General features: G+C 51.6%; 1 protein-coding gene across 1 annotated transcript in view; it reads left to right on the top strand.

Annotated features, from left to right (window-relative positions):
* Nucleotides 1-24,280, top strand: part of astn1 (astrotactin 1) — a 3,287,998-nt gene that overhangs the window by 2,883,177 nt on the left and 380,541 nt on the right. The gene's annotated exons all lie outside the window — the stretch shown is intronic.

Here is a 24,280-nt window from a genome sequence, read left to right as displayed (position 1 = left end):
GAATGCTACGTGCATTCAGATAGAGAACTTTCAAATATGTTTTGTGACACTTAGTTCCTGCTTTTGCCCTTTTTATTACTTTACCTTTTACTCCATACCTTCTGCCCCTTCCTGACACGCTCTGGTTTTTAATTTCCCCACTGCTACCTAAGTCTATGACCTTCTCTGTTGTCATTTTTATTATTTGCTCTCTAGGAACCTCCCCCCCACTAGTTAGTTTAAAGCCCTCTCTACAGCCCTAGTTATATGATCTGCCAGGGCTCTAGTCCCAGCACTGGCCAAGTGAAGCCCGTCCCAATGGAACAGCTCCCTCCTGCTCCAGTACTGGTGCCAGTGTCCCAGGAAGCAAAACCCATTTCTCCCACACCAGTCTTTGAGCCACGCATTTAACTCTCTAATTTTATCTGTCCTAGCCAAATTCGCTCGTGGCTCAGGTAATAATCCAGAGATTATTACCCTTGAGGTTCTGTTTTTTAATTTGACCCCTAGCTGCTCATACTCCTTTTACAGAACCGGCTTCCTAGTCCTATCTACGTCGTTTGTACCAACATGGACCACGACAACTGGATCCACCCCCTCCCACTGCAAGTTTCTTTCCAGCCCAGAGGAGATGTCCTTAACCCTGGCACCGGGTCGGCAACACAGCCTTCCGGACTCTCGCTCTCGGCTGCAGAGAACTCTATCTATCCCCCTAATAATACTATCCCCTACCACTACAACATTTCTATTTACTCCCCCCTATTGAATGGCCCCCTGTTCCACGGTGCTGTGGCCAGGTTGCTCATCCTCACTGCAGTCCCTGCTCCTGTCCCCACAGGGAGTAAGAACCTCGAACCTGTTGGACAAGAGCAAGGGCTGCGGCTCCTCCAGCTCTACCTCCTGGATACCCGTACCTGCCTCACTCATAGTCACACCATCCTGCCCCTGACCATGGGCTACATCTGAATTAATTAACTTCATAGGTGTGACCACCTCCTGATACATAGAGTCCAGGTACTTCTCCCCCTCCCTGATGTGTCGCAGTGTCTGAAGCTCAGACTCCAGCTCATCAACACAGAGCTGGAGTTCCTGTAGCAGCAGACACTTGTCACAGACGTAATCACCGTGAGCCTCAATGGGGTTCACCGGCTCCCACATCTCGCAACAGTAACACATCACCTGCTCCATTCTATGTAATTAATTACATTTTTTATTGTTAGTTATGGACACCCTCTGCCCGATTTTAGATGCTAGTATCCCCTTTAATTAATTGGATTTAAATTAAATCAATCCCTCTAGTTACACCAGTTAAATGGTTTACCAACAGTCACTCTGCACCAGAAAGGCCTTATTAACTACAACCCACAGAGTTAAAGTTTGAAAAGAGCACCTAACACCCCACTTACCCAAACTCACACTTACCCAAACTCACAGCACTCTTTGATGACTCGCACTCAGTGCTAGCTCGCACTAGGACTGGTCTTTTTATACTGTTTGTTTGTTTACAGCCAAATGAGTCACCCCTGCTGATTGGTTAGAAAACTGGTTTCCACTTCCTGTTGTGCCAATTTACTCCTACTGCAGTGTAACCTTGTTTTACTCTTCTTAAACCAACAGAATCCCAAATATTTAACTTTTCCCCTTTACTTAAACTGCTTAAGTAATTTTATCAAGAATGATTTAAAGAGAAATAACAATTAAAGAACTCTCACACTTACCCAAACTCACAGCACTCTTTGATGACTCGCACATCTTATGTTGCCAAAGCACAGAAATACATGTATGATTGACCACATAAACCCCGATCTAGACATACAGTGTATAGACAAGTATACCCATGTATACATAGATATACACACATATAATATGCATACAATCTTTTCTTAGATTTAATGTGTCACTGGTTGTCCCTCTGCTTGTGGCAAGCTGTAACATAGTTTGCCGCTATAGTTACACATTTTCTCTGTTCCCCCAATAGATATGGGAGTTTCTGGTGGTCATTCAGATTTTTGAATTCAGGGCATATTTTTGTGAATTTTGGGTAGAAATTCTCCCTTATGCCCTGATAGTTTCCGCAAGTTGTGAGGAAGTGCATCTCTGTTTCCACCACTCCCTGACTGCAGTGAGAGCATATCCTGTCCTCTCTTGGCAGCCAGGTCTGCCTTTGTCTGCCTTTTTCGATGGCCAGGCTATGTTCACTAAGTCTGTACATTGTCAAGGCTTTTCTCAGTTTGCTATCCTTTACCATGGTCAGGTATTCAGCCATGGTGTATTGTCTGTTTAGGGCCAAATAGCAATTGAGTTTGTTTTGGGTTTTTGTCGTTTCTGTCCAATAGGTCAAATATTTTTCCTTTTGTTCAGTGATAATTGTGTTGGGTCGAATTCTCTGTGCTAGGATGTCACTGTCCTGCAGCTGGTTATTATTAGTAGTGTTGGTAGTTACTTCACTGAGTCCCAGGACTAGTTGACTGAGGGGACTCTTCTCTATGATCATCTCTTGGCATTTCAAGGCTTCGTAATGATAGCAGTGGGGGTTGCTCATTTTTAGTTGTTTCCAAAATTTGATGGCTCGTTTTTGGATATTAATTAGTAGTGGATATTGGCCTAGTTCTGCCCTGCATGCATTGTTTGTGGTTTTCCTCTGAGTCCGGAGAATACTTTTACAGAATTCTGCATGCAGGATCTCAATTGGGTGTTTGTCCCATTTTGCGAATTCTTGTTGTGTTAGCGGACCCCACACCTCACTGCCATAGAGTGCAATTGGTTCAATTACTGATTAAAATTTTTTGAGCCAAATGACAATTGGAATTTCAATTTGGATTGACTTCTTAATGGCATAGAAAGCCGTTCTTGCTTTCTCTTTCAGTTCATTCACAGCCAAATGAAAGTTTCCCGTAGAACTGATTTTTAGGCCTAGGTATGTGTACTTTGTAGTTTGTTCGATTTTAGTTGCTCCTAGTGTGAAGTTTATTCTGGGTCCCTGATGTCTGGATCTTTGCTGGAACACAAGAACTTTGGTTTTTTTGGGGTTTATTGTCAGGGCCCAGATCTGACAGAACGACTCTAGTAGATCCAGGTTCCGCTGTAGACCCTCCTCAGTTGGTGAGAGCAGAACCAGGTCAACTGCACAGAGGAGGAATTTAACCTTGGTGTCATATAGGGCGAGGCCAGGTGCTGTAGATTGTTCAAGTAGTTTTGCCAATTCATTTATGTAAATATTAAAGAGTGTCGGTGAGATAGGCGAGCCCTGCACCACTCCACGCCCCTGTGAGAAATATTTTGTTTGTTTGTCTCCAATTTTAACTGCACATTTATTGTTTGTATACATTGATTTAATTACATCATATGTTTTTCCCCCTACCCCACTTTCAGTAAGTTTTAAGAATAGACTGTCGTGCCAAATAGAATCGAAGGCCTTCTGGAAATCTATAAAGCAGGCAAAAATTTTGCTTTTGTTTTGGTGAACATGTTTATCAATTAGGGTGTGTAGGGTGAAAATATGGTCTGATGTTCTATAATTTGGTAAGAATCCAATTTGGCTTTTACTCAAGACATCGTGCTCCTCAAGGAAGTTTATAAGTCTTTGGTTTATGATACTACAGAATATCTTCCCCAGGTTACTGTTCACACAAATGCCTCGATAGTTATTTGGGTCAACTTTGTCTCCACTTTTGTATATGGGTGTTATGAGTCCTTTGTTCCAGATATCAGGGAAGTAACCGACACTCAGAACCAAGTTCAAGAGTTTTAGGATAGCCAATTTCATTTTATCGTCAGTGTGTTTAATCATCTCGTTTAGGATGCCATCTGCACCGCAAGCTTATCTTGGTCGCAGGTCCTTGAATTTTTCAAATAGCTCTTTTTCAGTTATTGGGTGGTCTAATGGGTTTTGGTTGTCTTTTATGGCCAGTTCGAGCTTTTCCAATTCTTTGCATATTAGATCTTGCTCTGGGCTTAGTGTGTTTTTCTGGTATAATTTTTCAAAATGGTTTTCCCATATGTCTCCATTTTGAATGGGCAATTCGTCACGTTGCTTTTTGTGTAATGTATTCCAGTTGTCCCAGAAACAATTAGAATCGATAGATTCCTCAATGGAGCTGAGTTTATTCTTAATATACTGTTCTTTCTTGGCTCTGAGTGTGTTTTTATATTGTGTTAGTGCCTGACAATAAGCAAGGTGTAGTTCCTCGTTTTCTGGTTGTCTGTGTTTTTGGTTTGATATTTTTCTGAGTTTTTTCCTCATGTTATGACGGTCTGAATCAAACCATTTTTCGTGGTTTTGGGTTTTGGGTTTACTCTTGTCTGATGTCAAGTTCGACATTGTTGCCAAATTATCAAAAATATTATTTAGGTTATTCACTGCCTGGTTTACGCCTTCTTTATTGTGAGTGTATGTGTTTTCCAGAAAGTTGTCCAAGAGGGATTGAGTTGATTGGTTGCTAATTGCTTTCTGGTATTTTTCCGTACTGTTTTGGGCCCATCTGTAGGATTTATTAATGTTGTACAGCTTACTGGGCTGTGTTTCTGTGTTGGTTGTTTCTGTCCTTTTAAGATATGCAGTAATTTGGCTGTGATCTGACAGTGGTGTTAGTGGTTTGACTGTGAATGCTGTGAAAGAGGATGGGTCCAGATCTGTAATCATGTAGTCTACGGTGCTGATGCCAAGAGGTGAAGAATAGGTCGGTCTTCCTAGGGAGTCTCCTATGAACCTACCATTGACGATGTACAGACCCAGGCTTCGACAGAGCTGCAGGAGCTGCTTTCCTTTGCATTTATCTGTTTGTCGTAGTTACACCTGCGTGAATGTAAAGGGAGATCAAACTGGTTATTTCCAAATATGTAATTATTCCCCTGAGTACTAATAAAGTCTGGTTCTTCACCGGTTCTTGAGTTGAGGTCACCACAGATCAACACGTTCCCATGGGCCTGGTAATGGTTAATCTCCCTCTCAATGTTGGAGAAGGTGTCCTCTTTGAAGTACGGGGATTCTATAGGGGGGATGTAGATTGCGCAAATGAAAACATTTTGCATGCTAGAAATTATGTCTTTCTTAATCTTGAGCCATAAGTGGTTTTTGCCCTTTTTTATAAATTCAGTGTAATTCCTAAGCTCTGCTTTAAACCAATTCAGTATGCCTCCAGAGTCTCTGCCCTGGGTTACTCCTGGCAGTTTATTGGAGGGGACCACTAGCTCTGTGTACCCAGGGGGACAACCAGTGGGCCCTTTTCCTCTACACCATGTCTCTTGCAAAGTGATGATGTCCAGATCTTTGATTTCATCTCAGAACTCTGGGGACCTGCTCTTTAGGCCACGCACAGAAGAGCGTAGGCCTTTGATATTCCAGGTTGAGATGCACAAGGATTTCATGTTTAGATTGGTCTTTTACTGTGATAGGTGTGTGTGTCTTTGTCATATTAAATGGGGGAAAAAAGAACACCTCAAGCGTCTATAAATACTGACAGTATATAGCTGCAACTCTTTCCAACAGTCATACCCTTTTTTTTTCAGGTGTGAAAAAGTGAAAAGTGCAAGTGATTATGTTTCCTGATCCATAAGGCGGGAGCAGATGATGCTGAGCATCTGCTTTATGTCTCTCAATGGATTGTCTCTGCCTGTTTTATTGCTTACGTCCTGTGCCCATCTCACTCTGTCGGGCTGGGGTTCTTGCTGCTCTGGTGGTCCTGCTCTCCTGAGGGGCAGGAGTGGTGCAGGTCGGGCATTGGTTCTGTGCTCATATGGCGTGTACGTGGGGATCCTCTCTGGTCCTGGTTGGTGTGGTGGTGGTCTCTGTATTGGTCCTGGACTGTACCTCGCTGGTCTCTGATGGCTGGGGGGGTGTCCTGTTCCTCTTGGAGTCTGGATGTGAACCCGGTCAAGAGCGACATCCTTCAGGGCCTTAGCAAAGACCGGTACTAGCTCCTTGTAGAGATGGACGTGGTCTTCAAGACATTTCACATCGAGGGTGGGGTGTTGGGCCAGGTGCATGTTTTGTTTTAGTTCACAGTATCGTGCTATGCTGGCATTTATCTTGTGGATTGTTCTGTGGTGAAAGTCTTTTCTCCGCAACAGTGTGTAAATAGTGATTCTAGCGTTTGGGAAGGTGGTGCTTGCCTTCTCAATCACTGTTCGGAGCGACGTTTCCACCCTCTCCTGCTGGGCCTCTAGGTCATTTGTGCCGGTGTGTATGATGATGTGTTGAGGGGAGCCTAATTGGGTTGTGGTCAACAATTCCAGGGCTTTGTCTGAATTTGGGCACCAGTGCTTGGTTACATTATGTTTAGGGAATAACTTTTTCTCCCGGAGATGTTTCCCATTTGAGTCTATGAGTAGTGCAATGTCAGCCTTGTTGGTGTTTACTGGCTGGTGGCTCTCGCCTGGACTCACAGTTTGTGTGTTGGACTGGGGGGGTTGTGTCTGGTGTGTGCGCTCCTCTTGTGAGCGGCTCGGCTGTGGTTCCAAAGTGGTGGAGGCAGACTTGGCTTCAGTGTGCTGGTCGGCCTGTGTGGCACCCCCTGTATTGTGGGTCTGCTGCTGTTGTTCAGTGGGAGAGTGCAGCTGCTCAGTCGGGCTCTGCACTGTCTTATCTCTGGCCTCTGGCTGCTGGGCTAATGCCGCTATCTCTCCCCTGTGGCTCTCCCTGTCTTTCTGCAGCTCTTTCACCTGCTTCCCAAGTAAATTCAGCTCTCTCCTGTATCTCTCCCTCTCTTGCTTTTGTTCTTGCTTCATTGCTGAAATGCTGCTTTCTTGTTCAGTTTTCAGTTGAAGGACCTCCTCTATAAGTTTAACCAGCTCTATCTCCAGCTGGTTAAACTTCTCCTTTAGTTGTACCGGGCTGTGGGACCCCAGGGTGTGTGACTGGTCGGAGCTGGAGGGCTCACTCACTTCCTGGCTAGGCTGCTTTACTCCTGGTGAGCTGGAAGTGGTAGGGGGAGTGTGTGTGGCTTTCTCCCTGGTAGTTACTCTGGGGCTGGTCAATTGTACCATGGGGCTGTGGGGCCCCAGGGTGTGTGCCTGGTCAGAACTGTGGGACTCGCTCACCTCCTGGCTAGGCTGATTTACTCCTGGTGAGCTGTAAGTGGTGGGGGGAGTGTGTGTGGCTTTTTCCCTGGAAGCCACCCTGGGGCTGGTCCTTCCCCTCTCAACTATTCCTCTCAGTGTCTGGAAGGCCGTTTCAAAGTCTTTGAGGTTGCCTTGCACCATTATTGTCCCATTTCTGTACATGTTGACAGTCGTCGTTTCACTATCAGGGTCCCCTGATTTCCTTATTTTCAGTTTGGACCCATTAGCGGTTTTTTCATGCTTAACACTGGGATAGTGTATGTTGATTGCTTTGAGCCAAGCCGCTGACTGACCTGAGTAAAAAATGAGATTACTCATGGTCCCATTTTTGTACCAGTCAGCAAAAAGAGTTTCTGGCTTCGCTCTCAGCTGCTGTTGCTTGAGCGATTTTCTTGCATTCTTTTTGATGTTGGGATGAAGCTGGAAGAGGTTGCTCTCAGTGCGCCACGGGAGCTGCTGCGGCTCCTCTGACTCGCTCATTTTTGTATACCGGCTGTTTCTAGTGTAAAAGTAAAAATTATTGCTGACCTTAGAATATGGGGGTGTCCTCCTCAATATTGTTGCACTCACTTAGTTCTGATTTTGATAGAAGGCAGGTTTCCTTGAAGTGTTGGTCCTCCTGCTGATTGCTGTTCTGTGAGTGTAATAAATTTTTAAAACTTTTCTGGGGCCCCGGGTCTGGTGTTTCACTCTCCCGACTCGCGGACTTTCCCAGGCCCCGGACTCGCTCGCTCTCCAGGCCCCGTACTCACTCTCCGGGCTCGGGCCGCCCCTTCCGGTCTGGGTCTGGGAGCCGCTGTTTCCCGGTGCCTCCGGGCTGCTCCCCCTCTCCGACACTGCAGTCTCTGGGCCTCAGTCTCGGCCCGGCTCCTCGGGCTTTTCCCGGGCTCCTGGCCCAGCACTGGCTGTCCCACTCTCCTGAGTTCGCCTTCTCAAGTCCCCCGTCCTCGCTCTCTGGGCTCGGGCCGACCCTCCCGGTCTGTGTCTGGGAGCCGCTGTTTCCCGGTGCCTCCGAGCTGCTCCCCCTCGCTGACCCCGCGGTCTCTGGGCCTCGGTTCCCGGGTTCACCCTCCCCAGGCCTAATACTCACTGTCATGGCTCGGGCCACTGCTCCCGGTCTCCCCTCTCCTTCGATCTTCTCTCTCTCCTTCGATCCTCACTCCCCACTTCGATCATCTCTACCCTTTCGATCCTCTCTCTCCCCCTTCATTCCGCTCTCTCCCCCTTCGATCCTCTCTCTCCCCCATCGATCCTCTCTATCTCCATTTTGATCCTCTCTCTCTCTCTCTCCCCTTCGATCCTCTCTCTCTCCTTCGATCCTCTCTTTCTCATTCGATCCTCTCTCCCCCTTCGATCCTCTCATCCCCTTCGATCCTCTCTCTCCCTTCGATCCTCTCTCTGCTTCGATCATCTCTCCCCCTTCGATCCTCTCTCTCGCTCGTTCGATCCTCTCTCTCCCTTCGATGCTCTCTCCCCCTTCGATCCACTCTCTCCCTTCGATCCTCACCCTGCTTCGTTCATCTCTCCCCTTCGATCCTCTCTCTCGCTCGTTCGATCCTCTCTCTCCCTTCGATGCTCTCTCCCCCTTCGATCCTCTCTCTCCCCCTTCGATCCTCTTTCTCTCCTTTGATCCTCTCTCTCTCTCCCCCTTCGATCCTCTCTCGCTCCTTCGATAATCTCTCCCCACTTCGATCCTCTCTCCTTCAAACCTCTCTGTCCCCCTTCGGTCTTCTCTCTCTCCTTCGATCCTCTCTTTCTCCTTCGATCTTCTAACCCCTTCGATCCTCTCTCCCCCTTCGATCCTCTCTCTCCCTTTGATCCTCTCTCCTTCGATACTCTCCCCGTTCCTTCCTCTCCCCACTTCGAGCCTCTCTCTCTCCTTCAATCCTCTCTGTACCCCTTCGCTCCTCTCTCTCCTTCGATCCTCTCTCACCACCTTCATTCCGCTCTCTCCCCATGCGATCCTCTCTCTCCCCCATCGATCCTCTCTCTCCTCTTCGATCTTCTGTCTCGCCCTCTTCGATCCTCTCTCTCCTTCGATCCTCTCTCTCTCCTTCGATCCTCTCTACCCACTTCGACCCTCTCTCTCCCCCTTCATTCCGCTCTCTCCCCCTTCGATCCTCTCTCTCCCCCATCGATCCTCTCTCCATTTCAATCCTGTCTCTCTCTCCCCCCTTCGATCCTCTCTCTCCTTCGATCCTATCTTTCTCCTTCGATCAACTCTCCCCCTTCGATCCTCTCTCCACCTTCGATCCTCTCACCCCCTTCGATCCTCTCTCTCCCTTCGATCCTCTCTCTGCTTCGATCATCTCTCCCCCTTCGATCCTCTCTCTCGCTCATTCGATCCTCTCTCTCTCCTTTGATCCTCTCTCTCTCCTTCGATCCTCTCTCTCTCCTTCGATCCTCTCACTCTCTCCTTCGATCCTCTCTCCCTCCTTCGATCCGCTCTCTCTCCTTCGATCCGCTCTCTCTCCTTCGATCCTCTCTCTCATTTGATACTCTCCCCCTTCGATCCTCTCCCCCTTCAATCCTCTCTCTCGCTCGTTCGATCCTCTCTGACTCCTTCAATGCTCTCGCTCCCCCATCAATCGTCTCTTTCTCCCTTCGATCCTCTCTGCCCCTTCGAACCTCTCTCTCTGCTTCGATTCTCTCTCCCCTTCGATCATCTCTCCCCCTTTGATCCTCTCTCTCACTCGTTCGATCCTCTCTCTCTCCTTCGATCCTCTCTCTCGCCATCGATCCTCTCTCTCTCCCTTCGATCCTCTCTCCCCCTTCGATCCTCTCTCTCCCCCTTCGATCCTCTCTCTCCCCCTTCGATCTTCTTTCTCTCCATCGATCCTCTCTATCTCTCCCCCTTCGATCCTCTCTCTCTCCTTCGTTCATCTATCCCCACTTCGATCCTCTCTCCTTCGATACTCTCCCCTTCCTTCCTCTCCCCACTTCGAGCCTCTCTCTCTCCTTCAATCCTTTCTGTCCCCCTTCGCTCCTCTCTCTCTCCTTTGATCCTCTCTCTCCCCCTTCATTCCGCTCTCTCCCCATGCGATCCTCTCTCTCCCCCATCGATCCTCTCTCTCCTTCGATCCTCTCTCTCTCCTTCATTCCGCTCTCTCCCCATGCAATCCTCTCTCTCGTCCATCGATCCTCTCTCTCCCCTTCGAACCTCTCTCTCTCCTTCGATCGTCTCTCCCCTTCGATCATCTCTCCCCCTTCAATTCTCTCTCTCGCTCCTTCGATCCTCTCTCTCGCTCCTTCGATCCTCTCTCTCTCATTCAATCCTCTCTGTCCCCCTTCGATCCACTCTCTTCCCCTTCATTCCACTCTCTCCCCATTTGATCCTCTCTCTCCCCCATCAATCCTCTCTCTCCCCTTCGATCTTGTGTCTCGGCCTGTTCGATCCTCTCTCTCTCTCCTTTGATCCTCTCTCCCCACTTCAATACTCTCTAAGCTTTCGATCCTCTCTCTCCCCCTTCAGTCCGCTCTCTCCCCCTTCGATCCTCTCTCCCCCAACGATCCCCTCCCCCCTTCGATCCTCTCTCTCTCTCCCCCTTCGATCCTCTTTCTCTCCTTCGATCCTCTCTTTCTCCTTTGATCCTCTCTCCCGCTTTGATTCTCTCTCCGATCTGCTCTTTCTCCTTCGATCCTCTCTCTCTCCTTCGATCCTCTCTTACTCCTTCGATCCTCTCTCCCCCTTCGATCCTCTCTCCCCCTTTCAACCTCTCTCTCCCTTCGCTCCTCTGTCCTTCAATACTCTCCCCCTTCAATCCTCTCCCCATTCGATCCTCTCATCCCCTTCGATCATCTCTCCCCCTTCGATCATCTCTCTCGCTCATTCGATCCTCTCTCATTCCTTCGATCCTCTCTCTCTCCTTCGCTCCTCTCTCCCCACTTCGATCCTCTCTCTCCCCCTTCATTCCACTCTCTCCCCCTTCGATCCTCTCTCTCCCCGTCGATGCTCTCTCCATTTCAATCCTCTCTCTCTCTCCCCCTTCGATCCTCTCTCCTTCGATCCTCTCTTTCTCCTTCGATCATCTCTCCCCCTTCGATCCTCTCTCTCGCTCATTCGATCCTCTCTCTCTCCTTCGATCCTCTCTCTCTCGTTCGATCCTCTATCTCTCCTTCGATCCTCTCTCTCTCCCATCGATCCTCTCTCTCTCCCTTCGATCCTCTCTCCCCCTTCGATCCTCTCTCTGCTTCGATTATCTCTCCCCCTTCGATCCTCCCTCTCGCTCGTTCAATCCTCTCTCTCTCCTTCGATCCTCTCTCTCCCCCTTCGATCCTCTTTCTCTCCTTCGATCCTCTCTCTCTCTCTCCCCCTTCGATCCTCTCTCTCACCTTCAATTCTCTCTCTCACTTTCAATCCTCTCTGTCCCACTTCGATCCTCTCTCTCTCCTTCGATTCTCTCTTTCTCCTTCGATCCTCTCTCCCCCTTCCATCCGCTCTCTCTCCTTCGATCCGCTCTCTCTCCTTCGATCCGCTCTCTCTCCTTCGATCCACTCTCTCCTTCGATACTCTCCACCTTCGATCCTCTCTCCCTTCGATCCTCTCGCTCGTTCGATCCTCTCACTCTCCTTCGATCCTCTCTCTCCCCCATCGATCCTCTCTCTCTCCCTTTGATCCTCTCTCCCCCTTCGATCCTCTCTCTCCCCCTTCGATCCTCTCTCTCCCTTCGATCCTCTCTCCTTCGATACTCTCCCTCTTCCTTCCTCTCCCCACTTCGAGCCTCTCTCTCCTTCAATCCACTCTGTCCCACTTCGCTCCTCTCTCTCTCCTTCGATCCTCTCTCTCCCCCTACATTCTGCTCTCTCCCCATGCGATCCTCTCTCTCCCCCATCGATCCTCTTTCTCCTCTTCAATCCTCTCTCTCCCCTTCGATCTTCTGTCTCGCCCTCTTCGATCCTCTCCCTCCTTCGATCCTCTCTCTCTCCTTCATTCCGCTCTCTCCCCATGCAATCCTCTCTCTCCCCCATCGATCCTCTCTCTCCCCTTCGAACCTCTCTCTCTCCTTCGATCCTCTCTCCCCTTCGATCATCTCTCCCCCTTCGATCCTCTCTCTCGCTCCTTCGATACTCTCTCCCCATGTCGATCCTCTCTCTCTCCTTCAATCCTCTCTGTCCCCCTTAGATCCCCTCTCTTCCCCTTCATTCCGCTCTCTCCCCCTTCATTCCGCTCTCTCCCCATTTGATCCTCTCTCTCCCCCATCGATCCTATCTCTCCCCTTCGATCTTCTGTCTCAGCCTTTTCGATCCGCTCTTTCTCTCCTTTGATCCTCTCTCTCTGCTTCGATCCTCTCTCCCCACTTCGATCCTCTCTAACTTTTTGATCCTCTCTCTCCCCCTTCAGTCCGCTCTCTCCCCCTTCGATCCTCTCTCTCCCCCATTGATCCTCTCTCCCCCTTCAATCCTCTCTCTCTCTCCCCCTTCAATCCTCTCTCTCTCTCCCCCTTCAATCCTCTCTCTCACCTTCAATCCTCTCGGTCCCCCTTCGATCCTCTCACTCTAATTCGATCCTCTCTCTGTCCTTCGATCCTCTCTTTCTCCTTCGATCTGTTCTCTCTCCTTCGATCCGCTCTCTCTCCTTCGATATGCTCTCTCTCCTTCGATCCTCTCTCTCCTTTGATACCCTCCCCCTTCGATCCTCTCTCTCCTTCGATCCTCTCTCTCCCCGATCGATCCTGTCTCTCTCCCCCTTCGATCCTCTCTCTCCCTTCGATCCTTTGTCTGCTTCGATCATCTCTCCCCTTCGATCCTCTCTCTCGCTCGTTTGATCCTCTCACTCTCCTTCGATCCTCTCTCTCCCCATCGATCCTCTTTCTCTCCCTTCGATCCTCTCTCCCCCTTCGATCCTCTCTATCCCCCTTCGATCCTCTTTCTCTCCTTCGATCCTCTCTCTCTCTCCCCCTTCGATCCTCTCTCTCTCCTTCGATCATCTATTCCCACTTCGATCCTCTCTGTCCCCCTTCGGTCTTCTCTCTCTCCTTCGATCCTCTCTTTCTCCTTCGATCTTCTCTCCCCTTTGATCCTCTCTCTCCCTTCGATTCTCTCTCCTTCGATACTCTCCCCCTTCCTTCCTCTCCCCACTTCAAGCCTCTCTCTCTCCTTCAATCCTCTCTGCCCCCCTTCGCTCCTCTCTCTCTCCTTCCATTCCGCTCTCTCCCCATGCGATCCTCTCTCTCCCCCATCGATCCTCTCTCTCCCCTTCGATCCTCTCTCTTCCCCTCGATCTTCTGTCTCGCCCTCTTCGATCCTCTCTCCCCTTCGATCCTCTCTCTCGCTCCTTCGATCCTCTCTCTCTCTTTTGATTCTCTCTCCCCCCATCGATCCCCTCCCCCCCTTCAATCGTCTCTCTCTCTCCCCCCTTCAATCCTCTCTTTCTCCTTCGATGCTCTCTTTCTCCTTCGATCCTCTCTCTCTCCTTCGATCCTCTCTTACTCCTTCGATCCTCTCTCCCCCTTCGAACCACTCTCTTCCTTCGCTCCTCTGTCCCTCAATACTCTCCCCATTCGATCCTCTCCCCATTCGATCCTCTCATCCTCTTTGATCATCTCTCCCCCTTCGATCCTCTCTCTCGCTCGTTCAATCCTCTCTCATTCCTTCGATACTCTCTCTCCCCCTTCGATCCTCTCTCCTTCGATCCTCTCTTTCTCCATCGATCCTCTCTCCCCCTTCGATCGTCTCTCCCCCTTTGATCCTCTCATCCCCTTCAATCCTCTCTCTGCTTCGATCATCTCTCCCCCTTCAATCCTCTCTCTCGCTCATTCGATCCTCTCTCTCTCCTTCGATCCTCTCTCTCTCGTTCGATCCTCTATCTCTCCTTCGATCCTCTCTCTCTCCCATCGATCCTCTCTCTCTCCCTTCGATCCTCTCTCCCCCTTCGATCCTCTCTGTGCTTCGATCATCTCTCCCCCTTCGATCCTCCCTCTCGCTCGTTCAATCCTCTCTCTCTCCTTCGATCCTCTCTCTCCCCCTTCGATCCTCTCTCCCCCTTCGATCCTCTTTCTCTCTCTCCCCCTTCGATCCTCTCTCTCACCTTCAATTCTCTCTCTCACTTTCAATCCTCTCTGTCCCACTTCGATCCTCTCTCTCTCCTTCGATTCTCTCTTTCTCCTTCGATCCTCTCTCCCCCTTCGATCCGCTCTCTCTCCTTCGATCCGCTCTCTCTCCTTCGATCCGCTCTCTCTCCTTCGATCCACTCTCTCCTTCGATACTCTCCCCCTTCGATCCTCTCTCCCTTCGATCCTTTCGCTCGTTCGATCCTCTCACTCTCCTTCGATCCTCTCTCTCCCCCATCGATCCTCTCTCTCTCCCTTTGATCCTCTCTCCCCCTTCGAACCTCTCTCTCCCCCTTCGATCCTCTCTCCCCCTTCGATCCTCTCTCTCCCATCGATCCTCTCTCCTTCGATACTCTCCCTCTTCCTTCCTCTCCCCACTTCGAGCCTCTCTCTCTCCTTCAATCCTCTCTGTCCCACTTCGCTCCTCTCTCTCTCCTTCAATCCTCTCTCTCCCCCTTCATTCCGCTCTCTCCCCATGCGATCCTCTCTCTCCCCCATCGATCCTCTTTCTCCTCTTCAATCCTCTCTCTCCCCTTCGATCTTCTGTCTCGCCCTCTTCGATCCTCTCCCTCCTTCGATCCTCTCTCTCTCCTTCATTCCGCTCTCTCCCCATGCAATCCTCTCTCTCCCCCATCGATCCTCTCTCTCCCCTTCGAACCTCTCCCTCTCCTTCAATCCTCTCTCCCCGTCGATCATCTCTCCCCCTTCGATCCTCTCTCTCGCTCCTTCGATACTCTCTCCCCATGTCGATCCTCTCTCTCTCCTTCAATCCTCTCTGTCCCCCGTAGATCCCCTCTCTTCCCCTTCATTCCGCTCTCTCCCCCTTCATTCCGGTCTCTCCCCATTTGATCCTCTCTCCCCCATCGATCCTCTCTCTCCCCTTCGATCTTCTGTCTCAGCCTCTTCGATCCGCTCTCTCTCTCCTTTGATCCTCTCTCTCTGCTTCGATCCTCTCTCCCCACTTCGATTCTCTCTAACTTTTTGATCCTCTCTCTCCCCCTTCAGTCCGCTCTCTCCCCCTTCGATCCTCTCTCTCCCCCATTGATCCTCTCTTCCCCTTCAATCCTCTCTCTCTCTCCCCCTTCGATCCTCTCTCTCTCCTTCGATCCTCTCTTTCTCCTTCGATCCTCTGTGCCCCTTCCATCCTCTCTCCCCCTTCGATCCTCTCTCCGATCTGCTCTCTCTCCTTCGATCCTCTCTCTCCCCCATCGATCCTCTCTCTCTCCTTTCGATCCTCTCTCTCCCCCTTCGATCCTCTTTCTCTCCTTCGATCCTCTCTCTCTCTCTCCCCCTTCGACAATCTCTCTCTCCTTCGATCAACTCTCCCCACTTCAATCCTCTCTCTCACCTTCAATCCTCTCTGTCCCCCTTCGATCCTGTCACACTAATTTGATCCTCTCTCTGTCCTTCGATCCTCTCTTTCTCCTTCGACCCGCTCTCTCTCCTTCGATCCGCTCTCTCTCCTTCGATACGCTCTCTCTCCTTCGATCCTCTCTCTCCTTTGATACTCTCCCCCTTCGATCCTCTCTCTCCTTCGATCCTCTCTCTCCCCGATCGATCCTATCTCTCTCCCCCTTCGATCCTCTCTCTCCCTTCGATCCTCTGTCTGCTTCGATCATCTCTCCCCTTCGATCCTCTCTCTCGCTCGTTTGATCCTCTCACTCTCCTTCGATGGTCTCTCTCCCCCATCGATCCTCTTTCTCTCCCTTCGATCCTCTCTCCCCCTTCGATCCTCTCTATCCCCCTTCGATCCTCTTTCTCTCCTTCGATCCTCTCTCTCTCTCCCCCTTCGATCCTCTCTCTCTCCCCCTTCGATCCTCTCTCTCTCCTTCGATCATCTATCCCCACTTCGATCCTCTCTGTCCCCCTTCGTTCTTCTCTCTCTCCTTCGATCCTCTCTTTCTCCTTCGATCTTCTCTCCCCTTTGATCCTCTCTCTCCCTTCGATTCTCTCTCCTTCGATACTCTACCCCTTCCTTCCTCTCCCCACTTCGAGCCTCTCTCTCTCCTTCAATCCTCTCTGTCCCCCTTCGCTCCTCTCTCTCTCCTTCCATTCCGCTCTCGCCCCATGCGATCCTCTCTCTCCCCCATCGATCCTCTCTCTCCCCTTCGATCCTCTCTCTCCCCCTTCGATGCTCTCTCCCCCAATGATCCCCTCCCCCCTTCGATCCTCTCTCTCTCTCCCCCTTCGATCCTCTTTCTCCCCTTCGATCCTCTCTTTCTCCTTTGATCCTCTCTCCCGCTTCGATTCTCTCTCCGATCTGCTCTTTCTCCTTCGATCCTCTCTCTCTCCTTCGATCCTCTCTTACTCCTTCGATCCTCTCTCCCCCTTCCATCCTCTCTCCCCCTTTCAACCTCTCTCTCCCTTCGCTCCTCTGTCCTTCAATACTCTCCCCCTTCGATCCTCTCCCCATTCGATCCTCTCATCCCCTTCGATCATCTCTCCGCCTTCGATCATCTCTCTTGCTCTTTCGATCCTCTCTCATTCCTTCGATCCTCTCTCTCTCCTTCGATCCTCTCTCCCCACTTCGATCCTCTCTCTCCCCCTTCATTCCACTCTCTCCCCCTTCGATCCTCTCTCTCCCCCGTCGATGCTCTCTCCATTTCAATCCTCTCTCTCTCTCCCCCTTCGATCCTCTTTCCTTCGATCCTCTCTTTCTCCTTCGATCATCTCTCCCCCTTCGATCCTCTCTCTCGCTCATTCGATCCTCTCTCTCTCCTTCGATCCTCTCTCTCTCGTTCGATCCTCTATCTCTCCTTCGATCCTCTCTCTCTCCCATCGATCCTCTCTCTCTCCCTTCGATCCTCTCTCCCCCTTCGATCCTCTCTCTGCTTCGATCATCTCTCCCCCTTCGATCCTCCCTCTCGCTCATTCAATCCTCTCTCTCTCCTTCGATCCTCTCTCTCCCCCTTCGATCATCTCGCCCCCTTCGATCCTCTTTCTCTCCTTCGATCCTCTCTCTCTCTCTCCCCCTTCGATCCTCTCTCTCACCTTCAATTCTCTCTCTCACTTTCAATCCTCTCTGTCCCACTTCGATCCTCTCTCTCTCCTTCGATTCTCTCTTTCTCCTTCAATCCTCTCTACCCCTTCGATCCGCCCTCTCTCCTTCGATCCGCTCTCTCTCCTTCGATCCGCTCTCTCTCCTTCGATCCACTCTCTCCTTCGATACTCTCCACCTTCGATCCTCTCTCCCTTCGATCCTCTCGCTCGTTCGATCCTCTCACACTCCTTCGATCCTCTCTCTCCCCAATCGATTCTCTCTCCCCCTTCGATCCTCTCTCTCCCCCTTCGATCCTCTCTCCCCCTTCGATCCTCTCTCTCCCATCGATCCTCTCTCCTTCGATACTCTCCCTCTTCCTTCCTCTCCCCACTTCGAGCCTCTCACTCTCCTTCAATCCTCTCTGTCCCACTTCGCTCCTCTCTCTCTCCTTCGATCCTCTCTCGCCCCCTACATTCTGCTCTCTCCCCATGCAATCCTCTCTCTCCCCCATCGATCCTCTCTCTCCCCTTCGATCTTCTGTCTCGCCCTCTTCGATCCTCTCCCTCCTTCGATCCTCTCTCTCTCCTTCATTCCGCTCTCTCCCCATGCAATCCTCTCTCTCCCCCATCGATCCTCTCTCTCCCCTTCGAACCTCTCTCTCTCCTTCGATCCTCTCTCCCCTTCGATCATCTCTCCCCCTTCGATCCTCTCTCTCGCTCCTTCGATACTCTCTCCCCATGTCGATCCTCTCTCTCTCCTTCAATCCTCTCTGTCCCCCTTAGATCCCCTCTCTTCCCCTTCATTCCGCTCTCTCCCCCTTCATTCCGCTCTCTCCCCATTTGATCCTCTCTCTCCCCCATCGAACCTCTCTCTCCCCTTCGATCTTCTGTCTCAGCCTCTTCGATCCGCTCTCTCTCTCCTTTGATCCTCTCTCTCTGCTTCGATCCTCTCTCCCCACTTCGATCCTCTCTAACTTTTCGATCCTCTCTCTCCCCCTTCAGTCCGCTCTCTCCCCCTTCGATCCTCTCTCTCCCCCATTGATCCTCTCTCCCCCTTCAATCCTCTCTCTCTCTCCCCCTTCGATCCTCTCTCTCTCCTTCGATCCTCTCTTTCTCCTTCGATCCTCTGTACCCCTTCGATCCTCTCTCTCCCTTCGATCCTCTCTCTCCCCCTTCGATCCTCTTTCTCTCCTTCGATCCTCTCTCTCTCTCTCCCCCTTCGATCCTCTCTCTCTCCTTCGATCATCTCTCCCCACTTCAATCCTCTCTCTCACCTTCAATCCTCTCGGTCCCCCTTCGATCCTCTCTTTCTCCTTCAATCCGCTCTCTCTCCTTCGATCCGCTCTCTCTCCTTCGATATGCTCTCTCTCCTTCGAACCTCTCTCTCCTTTGATACCCTCCCCCTTCGATCCTCTCTCTCCTTCGATCCTTTGTCTGCTTCGATCATCTCTCCCCTTCGATCCTCTCTCTCACTCGTTTGATCCTCTCACTCTCCTTCGATCCTCTCTCTCCCCCATTGATCCTCTTTCTCTCCCTTCGATCCTCTCTCCCCCTTCGATCCTCTCTATCCCCCTTCGATCCTCTTTCTCTCCTTCGATCCTCTCTCTCTCTCCCCCTTCGATCCTCTCTCTCTCCTTCGATCATCTATCCCCACTTCGATCCTCTCTGTCCTCCTTCGGTCTTCTCTCTCTCCTTCGATCCTTTCTTTCTCCTTCGATCTTCTCTCCCCTTTGATCCTCTCTCTCCCTTCGATTCTCTCTCCTTCGATACTCTCCCCCTTCCTTCCTCTCCCCACTTCAAGCCTCTCTCTCTCCTTCAATCCTCTCTGTCCCCCTTCGCTCCTCTCTCTCTCCTTCCATTCCGCTCTCTCCCCATGCGATCCTCTCTCTCCCCCATCGATCCTCTCTCTCCCCTTCGATCCTCTCTCTTCCCCTCGGTCTTCTGTCTCGCCCTCTTCGATCCTCTCTCCCCTTCAATCCTCTCTCTCACTCCTTCGATCCTCTCTCTCTCTTTTGATTCTCTCTCCCCCCATCGATCCCCTCCCCCCCTTCAATCGTCTCTCTCTCTCCCCCTTCGATCCTCTCTTTCTCCTTCGATGCTCTCTTTCTCCTTCGATCCTCTCTCTCCCCTTCGATCCTCTCTTACTCCTTCGATCCTCTCTCCCCCTTCGCTCCTCTGTCCTTCAATACTCTCCCCCTTCGATCCTCTCCCCATTCGATCCTCTCACCCTCTTTGATCATCTCTCCCCCTTCGATCCTCTCTCTCGCTCGTTCGATCCTCTCTCATTCCTTCGATACTCTCTCTCCCCCTTCGATCCTCTCTCCTTCGATCCTCTCTTTCTCCTTCGATCCTCTCTCCCCCTTCGATCGTCTCTCCCCCTTTGATCCTCTCATCCCCTTCAATCCTCTCTCTGCTTCGATCATCTCTCCCCCTTCAATCCTCTCTCTCGCTCATTCGATCCTCTCTCTCTTCTTCGATCCTCTCTCTCTCGTTCGATCCTCTATCTCTCCTTCGATCCTCTCTCTCTCCCATCGATCCTCTCTCTCTCCCTTCGATCCTCTCTCCCCCTTCGATCCTCTCTCTGCTTCGATCATCTCTCCCCCTTCGATCCTCCCTCTCGCTCGTTCAATCCTCTCTCTCTCCTTCGATCCTCTCACTCCCCCTTCGATCCTCTCTCCCCCTTCGATCCTCTTTCTCTCCTTCGATCCTCTCTCTCTCTCTCTCCCTTCGATCCTATCTCTCACCTTCAATTCTCTCTCTCACTTTCAATCCTCCCTGTCCCACTTCGATCCTCTCTCCTTCGATTCTCTCTTTCTCCTTCGATCCTCTCTCCCCCTTCGATCCGCTCTCTCTCCTTCAATCCGCTCTCTCTCATTCGATCCGCTCTCTCTCCTTTGATCCACTCTCTCCTTCGACACTCTCCCCCTTCGATCCTCTCTCCCTTCGATCCTCTCGCTCGTTCGATCCTCTCACTCTCCTTCGATCCTCTCTCTCCCCCATCGATCCTCTCTCTCTCCCTTTGATCCTCTCTCCCCCTTCGATCCTCTCTCTCCCCCTTCGATCCTCTCTCCCCCTTCGATCCTCTCTCTCCCATCGATCCTCTCTCCTTCGAGACTCTCCCTCTTCCTTCCTCTCCCCACTTCGAGCCTCTCTCTCAGTCCTTCAATCCTCTCTGTCCCACTTCGCTCCTCTCTCTCTCCTTCGATCCTCTCTCTCCCCCTTCATTCCGCTCTCTCCCCATGCGATCCTCTCTCTCCCCCATCGATCCTCTCTCTCCCCTTCGATCCTCTCTCTCCCCTTCGATCTTCTGTCTCGCCCTCTTCGATCCTCTCCCTCCTTCGATCCTCTCTCTCTCCTTCATTCCGTTCTCTCCCCATGCAATCCTCTCTCTCCCCCATCGATCCTCTCTCTCCCCTTCGAACCTCTCTCTCTCCTTCGATCCTCTCTCCCCTTCGATCATCTCTCCCCCTTCGATCCTCTCTCTCGCTCCTTCGATACTCTCTCCCCATGTCGATCCTCTCTCTCTCCTTCAATCCTCTCTGTCCCCCTTAGATCCCCTCTCTTCCCCTTCATTCCGCTCTCTCCCCCTTCATTCCGCTCTCTCCCCATTTGATCCTCTCTCTCCCCCATCGATCCTCTCTCTCCCCTTCGATCTTCTGTCTCAGCCTCTTCGATCCGCTCTCTCTCTCCTTTGATCCTCTCTCTCTGCTTCGATTCTCTTTCCCCACTTCGATCCTCTCTAACTTTTCGATCCTCTCTCTCCCCCTTCAGTCCGCTCTCTCCCCCTTCGATCCTCTCTCTCCCCATTGATCCTCTCTCCCCCTTCAATCCTCTCTCTCTCTCCCCCTTCCATCCTCTCTCTCTCCTTCGATCCTCTCTTTCTCCTTCGATCCTCTGTACCCCTTCGATCCTCTCTCCCCCTTCGATCCTCTATCCGATCTGCTCTCTCTCCTTCGATCCTCTCTCTCCCCCATCGATCCTCTCTCTCTCCTTTCGATCCTCTCTCTCCCCCTTCGATCCTCTTTCTCTCCTTCGATCCTCTCTCTCTCTCTCCCCCTTCGACAATCTCTCTCTCCTTCGATCATCTCTCCCCACTTCAATCCTCTCTCTCACCGTCAATCCTCTCTGTCCCCCTTCGATCCTCTCACTCTAATTCGATCCTCTCTCTGTCCTTCGATCCTCTCTTTCTCCTTCGATCCGCTCTCTCTCCTTCGATCCGCTCTCTCTCCTTCGATACGCTCTCTCTCCTTCGATCCTCTCTCTCCTTTGATACTCTCTCCCTTCGATCCTCTCTCTCCTTCGATCCTCTCTCTCCCCGATCGATCCTGTCTCTCTCCCCCTTCGATCCTCTCTCTCCCTTCGATCCTCTGTCTGCTTCGATCATCTCTCCCCTTCGATCCTCTCTCTCGCTCGTTTGATCCTCTCACTCTCCTTCGATCCTCTCTCTCCCCCATCGATCCTCTTTCTCTCCCTTCGATCCTCTCTCCCCCTTCGATCCTCTCTATCCCCCTTCCATCCTCTTTCTCTCCTTCGATCCTCTCTCTCTCTCCCCCTTCAATCCTCTCTCTCTCCTTCGATCATCTATCCCCACTTCGACCCTCTCTGTCCCCCTTCGGCCTTCTCTCTCTCCTTCGATCCATCTTTCTCCTTCGATCTTCTCTCCCCTTTGATCATCTCTCTCCCTTCGATTCTCTCTCCTTCGATACTCTCCCCCTTCCTTCCTCTCCCCACTTCGAGCCTCTCTCTCTCCTTCAATCCTCTCTGTCCCCCTTCGCTCCTCTCTCTCTCCTTCCATTCCGCTCTCTCCCCATGCGATCCTCTCTCTCCCCCATCGATCCTCTCTCTCCCCTTCGATCCTCTCCCTTCCCCTCGATCTTCTGTCTCGCCCTCTTCGATCCTCTCTCCCCTTCGATCCTCTCTCTTGCTCCTTCGATCCTCTCTCTCTCTTTTGATTCTCTCTCCCCCCATCGATCAACCCCCCCTTCAATCGTCTCTCTCTCTCCCCCTTCGATCCTCTCTTTCTCCTTCGATGCTCTCTTTCTCCTTCGATCCTCTCTCTCTCCTTCGATCCTCTCTTACTCCTTCGATCCTCTCTCCCCCTTCGAACCTCTCTCTTCCGTCGCTCCTCTGTCCTTCAATACTCTCCCCCTTCGATCCTCTCATCCTCTTTGATCATCTCTCCCCCTTCGATCCTCTCTCTCGCTCGTTCGATCCTCTCTCATTCCTTCGATACTCTCTCTCCCCCTTCGATCCTCTCTCCTTCGATCCTCTCTTTCTCCTTCGATCCTCTCTCCCCCATCGATCGCCTCTCCCCCTTTGATCCTCTCATCCCCTTCAATCCTCTCTCTGCTTCGATCATCTCTCCCCCTTCAATCCTCTCTCTCGCTCTTTCGATCCTCTCTCTCTCCTTCGATCCTCTCTCTCTCGTTCGATCCTCTAACTCTCCTTTGATCCTCTCTCTCTCCCATCGATCCTCTCTCTCTCCCTTCGATCCTCTCTCCCCCTTCGATCCTCTCTCTGCTTCGATCATCTCTCCCCCTTCGATCCTCCCTCTCGCTCGTTCAATCCTTTGTCTCTCCTTCGATCCTCTCTCTCCCCCATCGATCGTCTCTCTCTCCCTTCGATCCTCTCTCCCCCTTCGATCCTCTCTCTCTCCCTTCGATCCTCTCTCCCCCTTCGATCCTCTCTCTCCCCCTTCGATCCTCTTTCTCTCCTTCGATCCTCCCTCTCTCTCCCCCTTCGATCCTCTCTCTCCCCCTTTGATCCTCTTTCTCTCCTTCGATCCGCTCTCTCTCCTTCGATCCGCTCTCTCTCCTTTGATCCACTCTCTCCTTCGATACGCTCCCCCTTTGATCCTCTCTCCCTTCAATCACCTCTCCCCCTTCGATCCTCTCGCTCGTTCGATCCTCTCACTCTCCTTCGATCATCTCTTCCCCTTCGAAACTCTCTCTCCCTTCGATCCTCTCTTCCCCTTCGATCCTCTCTCTCCCCCTTCGATGCTCTTTCTCTCCTTCGATCCTCTCTCTCTCTCCCCTTCAATCCTTTCTCTCTCCTTCGATCATCTATCCCCACTTCGATCCTCTCTCCTTCAAACCTCTCTGTCCCCCTTCGATCCTCTCTTTCTCCTTCGATCTTCTCTCCCCTTTGATCCTCTCTCCCCATTCCTTCCTCTCCCCAATTCGAGCCTCTCTCTCTCTCATTCAATCCTCTCTGTCCCCCTTCGATCCCCTCTCTTCCCCTTCATTCTGCTCTCTCCCCCTTCATTCCGCTCTCTCCCCATTTGATCCTCTCTCTCCCGCATCGATCCTCTCTCTCCCCCTTCAGGCCACTCTCTCCCCCTTCGATCCTCTCTCTACCCCATCGATCCTCTCTCCCCCTTCAATCCTCTCTCTCTCTCCCCCTTCGATCCTCCCTCTCTCCTTCAATCCTCTCTTTCTCCTTCGATCCTCTCTACCCCTTCGATCCTCTCTCCCCCTTCGATCCTCTCTCTCTCCCTTTGATCCCCTTTTCCCCTTCGATCCTCTCTCCCCCTTCGATCCTCTCTGTCCCCCGTCGATCCTCTCTCTCTCCTTCGATCCGCTCTCTCTCCTTCGATCCGCTCTCTCTCCTTCGATCCGCTCCCTCTCCTTCGATCCGCTCTCTCTGTTTCGATACTCTCCCCCTTCGATCCTCTCTCCCTTTGATCCTCTCTCTCCTTCGATCCTCTCTCTCCTTCAATGCTCTCTCTCCCCCATCGATCCTGTCTCTTTCCCTTCGATCGTCTCTCCCTCTTCGATCCTTTCTCTCCCTTCGATCCTCTCTCTGCTTCAATCATCTCTCCCTTCGATCCTCTCTCTCCCCCATCGATCCTCTCTCTCCCCCATCGATCCTCTCTCTCCCCCATCGATCCTCTCTCCCCCATCGATCCTCTCTCCCCCATCGATCCTCTCTCTCCCCCATCGATCCTCTCTCCCCCTTCGATCCTCTCTCTCCCCCTTCGATCCTCTCTCTCTCCTTCTATCCTCTCTCCCCCTTCGATCCGCTCTCTCTCCTTCGATCCTCTCCCTCCCCCATCGATCCTCTCTCCCCCATCGATCCTCTCTCTCCCCCATCGATCCTCTAACCCCCATCGATCCTCTCTCTCCCCCATCGATCCTCTCTCCCCCTTCGATCCTCTCTCTCCCCCTTCGAACCTCTCTTTCTCCTTCTATCCTCTCTCCCCCTTCGATCCGCTC

The sequence above is a fragment of the Somniosus microcephalus genome, chromosome 3, assembly GCF_052327205.1.
Source record: "Somniosus microcephalus isolate GS21.2 chromosome 3, FLI_Smic_1.0, whole genome shotgun sequence".
Classification (NCBI taxonomy): Eukaryota; Metazoa; Chordata; class Chondrichthyes; order Squaliformes; family Somniosidae; genus Somniosus; species Somniosus microcephalus.
Note: the sequence above shows the minus strand (reverse complement) of the source record. Positions and strands in the feature narration are given on the sequence as shown.